Below are 6,933 nucleotides of genomic sequence, written 5' to 3' on the forward strand. Positions count from 1 at the left end.
TTATGTCAACTCGAAACTTCCAACTTTGGGCTCTGGAAAGTTTTAATTGCGTTAAGTACAGAGTATCGAAATTTGCAAAAATTTATTTGCGAAATTAATTAATGCGAACGCTTGCGGCGAGTTAATAGAATTCAATTGATTTTTCTCGGTTGGAAATCAATGAAATTGATAATTAAAACGCTCATTAAAATGTCATAACAATGCCATCGAATTAATTAAGCGATAAAGGCATTTTTACGATTGGGAAAATGAAGCAATTTTGCAGTTTTGTGGAACGAGTTTTACATTTCGATTCAATCAATATTTGTTTTAGGAAGTTGTGGCGCGTGTAGCTTTTAACCCACACCATCGGTTGCAAAAATTTGTTTAATAATTTCGCTTGATTACGGTTTGCTCATTTCATTTATTTCGATGTTTGCAATTATGTTACAAAATGGAAATAAATGGATTCGTATCTGTTTCAAAGCGGATTTATTCGGTCCATGACAAAAATAAATCACTGATAAATGGGGTTTTGCGATCTGTAAACTTGATTACTAAAATAGGGCTTCCCTATTATCAAATTATACATGTTATTAAAGATAGTGAAAAAATTCTTGACAATTTTACTATGGAAATCGTCAAATCTGTCAAGAAATCTTGACAGAAAATGTAATAAAAATATTAATAATAATAATAATAAAATAATAACAATATTAATAATAATAATAATAATAATAATAATAATAATAATAATAATAATAATAATAATAATAATAATAATAATAATAATAATAATAATAATAATAATAATAATAATAATAATAATAATAATAATAATAATAATAATAATAATAAGGAGATGAAGAAAAAGAAGAAGAAGATAAAAACTTTGTCAGAGATCTTCAAAATTATCGAATTGTTCAAGAAATCGATAAAGATATTGATTATTATCTTGAAATCGTCAAATCTGTTAAAAAAAAAAACTAAAAGAAAACTGAGTGGAATGTGAAAAGTCAGAAGAATCTGAAGAAATTATCTTCAAAATTGTTGGATCTAACAACAGATTCTTCAATTTTCGTGTGTAGTAAGCAATCTTGAGCAGGAAGATAAATCTTTTTCCAGAAAGATCTTCAAATTTATCAAAATGATTAAGAAAGTGAATATGTTGATAATTTCAAGATTATTATCTTTAAGTCTGTTGTAAAAAACACAAATTAAAAAAAATGTATAAAATTTAAAGACTCTGAGAAAAAATTATCTTCAAAATCGTCAGATCTAACATCATATTCTTCAATTTTAAAGTTTAAATAAGAGTAATAAACAATCTTGAAAAAAAAAGATAAAAACTTTGTCAGAGATCTTCAAACTTATCGAATTGTTCAAGAAATCGATAAAGATGTTGAGAATACTTTCAAAATTATTATCTTGAACTCGTCAAATCTGTTGTAGAAATAAAATACTTAAAAAAAACTGAGTGGAATGTGAAAAGTCTGAAGAATCTGAAGAAATTATCTTCAAAATTGTTCGATCTAACAACAGATTTTTTAATTTTCCTGCGTAGTAAGCAATCTTGAGCAGAAAAATAACTCTTTTTCGGAAAGATCTTCAAATTTATCATAATGATGAAGAAAGTGAAGATGTTGATAATTTCAAGATTATTATCTTGAAATCTTCAAGTCTGTTGTAAAACACAAATTCTTAAAAAAATGTATGCAATTTAAAGACTCTGAAAAAATTATCTTCAAAATTGCCAGATCTACTATCATATTCTTCAATTTTCGAGTTTAATAAGAGTAATAATTTAATAAACAATCTTGAAAAAAGAAGATAAAAACTTTGTCAGAGATCTTTAAAATTATCGGATTGTCTAAGAAATTGTAGTTGTTTATAATTTTAAGATTCTTTCAAGAATTCAAGAATTCTTAAGAAAACGAGAGAGGGAATGTAAAAATTTGAAGACTGAAGAAACTAACTTTCAAATTGTCACATCTAACATCAGATTATTCAATTTTCAAGTATAATAGACAATCTTGAGCAAGAAAATAAAATCTTTTTTAAAAAAGATCTTCTAACTGCAAAATTACATGTTCTGAAAAAAAAAGAAAACGTAAAAAGATTGAAGATTCTGAAGAAATTAGTTTCACAATTGTTGGATCTAGCAAAAGATTCTTCATTTTTCAAGTCTTATTAGACTTGAAAATCTCAGCAATCTCAGCAGTAAGATGAAAACTTTTGCAGAAAATTATCTTCAAATTTATGAAAACGATTAAGAAATTGAAGAAGTTGAAAATTTTAAAATAACGTTCTAAAAATCGTCAAATCTGTTATCCAAAAACATAAATTCTTTAAAAAAAAGTGAGAAAACGTAAAAAATGTAAGGATTTTAAAGAAATTATCTTCAAAATTGTCAGTTCAAACAATAGATTCTTCAATTTTCTACTGTATTAAACAATCTTTTTTAGAAAAGATCTTCAAAATTATCGAATTGTTAAAAAAATTGAAGAAGTTGATAATTTGAAAATTATTATCTTAAAATTGTCAAATTTGTCGTAGAATAACATAAATTCTTAAAAAAAGAGAAGAAACATGAAAGTAGAAAAAAAAAGAAAGAAAATGTATAAAGTCAAAAGGTTCTGAAGAAATTATCTTCAAAATTGTCTGATGTAACATCAGATTCTTCAATTTTCGAGTCTATTAAGAGTAATCAACAATTTTGAAAAAAGAAGATAAAAACTTTGTCAGAGATCTTCAAATTTATCGAGTATCGAAAAATATTTTTTTTTATAATTTCAAAATTATTTGAAATTTAAGGAAGTATCTTCAAAAAAACACCAAATATTTTACTTTTTCTCTCACAATTAAAAGAAAACTCGCCGAAATTAAGAGATTCTTCCGGTTTAGTGAACCCCCCAATTAAAAAGGAAAACACACAATAATTAATTAAACTGCAAACCCACCCCGTGCCATATTTAGCCAACTGATGATAAAAACTAAACTGGAGCGCTTTAGCAGCTCGAGGCGTTTTTGCTTTGTGTCGGCGCGTTATTTTTTATTTAAAAGAGGGAAAAACGCGCTCCACTCGTCTTAACAAAGTGCCAATTTCCACGAAACGATGAAGACTTCATCTACGTAGGTATGTGTGAGTGGGTGGAAATTGGACGCGTTTTATTCGGAAAAAAAATTATTAAAAAAATATTTGTTGGGGTCGATCAATCAGGGAGTTAGATGAAGATATAATGAGGTCGGTTTCGATCCCAAATAGCGAGGGATAATGTCGGTATTGTTAAGGAAACAAAGCTTACACGAGTATATCCAGGTCTGACGGACAGACTCGTTTATCATAATACTTTTATGCTTCCCTCGATGCGATGATAATGGGTCCCACATTGGCAATTTTTTACAAAGATGAGACGACTTTTCGCTATTTTGCATAACAACGCGATTAAATTGACTCCGGAAACGCCAAAATTGATTTTTGTTAAGTTAAAATCGAGGTTAAAATGCTCTAAAATAAATAGTTTTTGAGGAAAAGTCGTTTTCGATTGTCAAAACATGTAAAAAAAGTCGCAAAATATGCCACAACAAACCGTTTTGCTGTAGGACTTTTGGTTCTCGAGTTATGAATTTTTTTAGTGCGTAACTAAAAACTCCTCTGTAATCGGCACTGTTGGTTCTCACCATACCGTAAATAATTTAAAGCGCATTTTCACGTTTTTTTGCTTTTTGCTTTATGTCTTACGTTTTCGAGAGAAACAAAAAAAAATAGTTTGCAATTCTGTTATTATTCTCACTTTTAAAACGTCGATTACGGCGAAGATATTGATACTAGCTAAAAAATCTAACTCAAGTTCGTCCATATTTTTATCGTTTTGATGTAATTAACGAAAAAAACGCAAAAAAATTTTTTGAGACATGTTTTAATTTTTAAAAGCCGATTACGGCGACACTATTGTAAAAACTATAACTCAAGATCTTAAATTCTCGGAACATTTTACATATAAATAGCTGAAATACATGAAAAATGAAACATATAAAAACTGCAATAATTGTAAAGCTTTACAAAAACATAAAAATATCTTTGCGCTTTTTGATACTTTAATCGATTTTATAGTTTTTCGGGGCCAAAAGATTTCCGGAAACATTTTACATACTTATTACCCAAAAATATCAAACATACAACGATTGGAAAAATGAGAGCAGTAAAAGTAGTTCGAGTAATGATTTTTTTAGTGAATAACAAAAATTTCTCTGTAATCGGCACTGTTGTCGCAACTTCAAATATCGCCCATTTTTAAATTAACTGTCAAATTTAAAGTGCATTTCTATGTTTCTTTTTGTTTTTTACCATAAGACTTGTAGTTACAAAAAAAACGCAAAAAATTTTTTTTGGGCCATTTTTTAATTTTCAAACGCCGATTACGGCGGAACTATTGTAAAAACTCTAACTCAAGTTCGTAAGTATTTCTTAGAACGTTTTACATATAAGTAGCTCAAGTACATGAAAAATGAAACATATATAAACTGCAATAACTGTAAAGTTATACAAAAACATAAAAACATCTTTGCGCTCTTTAAAACTTTAATCGATTTTGTAGTTTTTCGGAGCCAATGGATTTCCGGGAACATTTTACATACTTATTACCCAAAAATATCAAACTTACTACGATTGAAAAAATGAGAGCAGTAAAAATAGTTCGAGTAATGATTTTTTTAGTGAATAGTAAAATTAGTAAAATTCCTCTGTAATCGGCATAGTTGTCGCAGCTTCAAATATCGACCATTTGATAGTTAATTTAAAGTGCCTTTCGATGTTTTTTTGTTTTTTGCCATAAGACTTGTAGTAACCGAAAAAAAAAGCAAAAAAATGTTTTGGGACATTTTTTAATTTTCAAACGTCGATTACGGCGGAACTATTGTAAAAACTCTAACTCAAGTTCTTAAATATTTCTCGAAACATTTTACATATAAATAGCTCAAGTACATGAAAAATGAAACATATAAAAACTGCAATAACTGTAAAGTTATACAAAAACATAAAAATATCTTTGCGCTCTTTAAAACTTTAATCGATTTTATAGTTTTTCGAAACCAATGGATTTCCGGGAACATTATACATACTTATTATCCAAAAATATCAAATATACAACGATTGAAAAAATAAGAGCAGTAAAAGCAGTTCGAGTTATGATTTTTTTAGTACATAACGAAAATTCCTCTGTAATCGGCATTGTTGTCGCATCTTCAAATATCGACCATTTGGCAGTTAATTTAAAGTGCTTTTCGATGTTTTTTTGTTTTTTGCCATAAGACTTGTAGTAACCGAAAAAAAACGCAAAAAAATTTTTTGGGACATTTTTTTATTTTCAAACGCCGATTACGGCGGAACTATTGTAAAAACTCTACCTCAAGTTCTTAAATATTTCTCGGAACATTTTACATATAAATAGCTCAAATACATGAAAAATGAAACATATAAAAACTGCAATAACTGTAAAGTTTTACAAAAACATAAAAATATCTTTGCGCTTTTTAAAACTTTAATCGATTTTATAGTTTTTCGGAGCCAATAGATTTCCGGGAACATTTTACATACTTATTACCCAAAAATATCAAACATACAACGATTGAAAAAATAAGAGCAGTAAAAGTAGTTCGAGTTATGATTTTTTTAGTGAATAACGAAAATTCCTCTGTAATCGGCATTGTTGTCGACCATTTGGCAGTTAATTTAAAGTGCCTTCTAATGTTTTTTTGTTTTTTGCCATAAGACTTGTAGTTACCGAAAAAAAACGCAAAAATTTTTTTTGTGACATTATTTAATTTTCAAACGCCGATTACGGCGGAACTACTGTAAAAACTCTACCTCAAGTTCGTAAATATTTCTTGGAACATTTTACATATAAATAAATCAAATACATAAAAAATGAAACATATAAAAACTGCAATAACTGTAAAGTTTTACAAAAACATAAAAATATCTTTGCGCTTTTTAAAACTTTAATCAATTTTATAGTTTTTCGGTACCAATGGATTTCTGGGAACATTTTACATACTTATTACCCAAAAATATCAAACATACAACGATTGAAAAAATAAGAGCAGTAAAAGTAGTTCCAGTTATTATTTTTTTAGTACATAACGAAAATTCCTCTGTAATCGGCATTGTTGTCGCAGCTTTAAGTATCGACCATTTTGAAATTAATTTTGATGTTTTTTTGTTTTTTTACCATAAGACTTGTAGTTACCGAAGAAAAACGCAAATGTTTTTTTTTGTAACAATTTTTAATTTTGAAATGCCGATTACGGCGGAACTGTAAAAACTCTAACTCAAGTTTGTAGATATTTATTGTTTTAATGAATCGAAACAACAATTTGTACAAACATTCTTAAATTTTGTTTTGTTAATAAACATTTAGTAAATTTGTAATCGGTTCCAAAGTTCGAAAGCTATTAATATTCACAAGAATGCAGTTAATAAGCAAGTTTTTCGGGCCCAGGTTAATTCCAACGTCCTTGTTAGCATTTCCTAATCAAATTCCAATCAGCTCCACTTGTAATTATTCATCAAATCGAGCAATCAAACGCACCCCTGTTCAATTAGCGCTTTTCTCCGATATTTTTCCGTGTAATAACCCGACCCTGACCCTATCTGTTGTTTACCACACTATTGTGCATTGTTCTCGACTTTCACCGATTTTTGAATAAAATGTTAATTTTTGAACGCCGCCGGAAACTTCCTCAGAGCACTTAATCTCTTGTACAAATACTTGGAGTTTTTTAATCAAAAGATGTAAATTGCGGCCATAGAAAATGAAAACTTTGCTTTCTAATCACAATGCTGATTGAAATTGAATGGATTGTATGAATAATGACAAAAGTTTCGCGCAAAATTAAAGAGCTGAAACTTTGCCCGAGGATAATTAGCCAAGCTTTAAACTTTTCACTGTGTTG

The sequence above is a fragment of the Tribolium castaneum genome, chromosome 7 (assembly GCF_031307605.1).
Source record: "Tribolium castaneum strain GA2 chromosome 7, icTriCast1.1, whole genome shotgun sequence".
NCBI classification, from domain to species: domain Eukaryota; kingdom Metazoa; phylum Arthropoda; class Insecta; order Coleoptera; family Tenebrionidae; genus Tribolium; species Tribolium castaneum.